Raw genomic sequence first — 326 nt, forward strand, 5'->3', positions numbered from 1 at the left:
TTCCCATGTTTTTCCTCACCGAGACGGGCATGATCCTTTCCCACGGCGCCAGCAAACAAGGTATAAGTTACAGCCTTCCTTGCAATGCTCTCACCTCCTCGCCCCCTTCCTCTCTCCTCTTCTGCCCCCCCCCCCCCATCTCCCCCTTCGTCTCTCCAGCTCTCTATATCCTCCCCTTCCTGTTTCTCATTTTCCTCTTTCCCTCATTTTTGTCTCGTCCTTTTCGCTCTCATTTTATTCATTATGTATATGTATTTCTTGTCACTTTTCTCCTCTCTGTTTTACCATTTTTTCTGTTAATATTCTTAGTATATCCTACACTCGCA

This window comes from Penaeus monodon, chromosome 22 (genome assembly GCF_015228065.2).
Source record: "Penaeus monodon isolate SGIC_2016 chromosome 22, NSTDA_Pmon_1, whole genome shotgun sequence".
Taxonomy (NCBI): Eukaryota; Metazoa; Arthropoda; class Malacostraca; order Decapoda; family Penaeidae; genus Penaeus; species Penaeus monodon.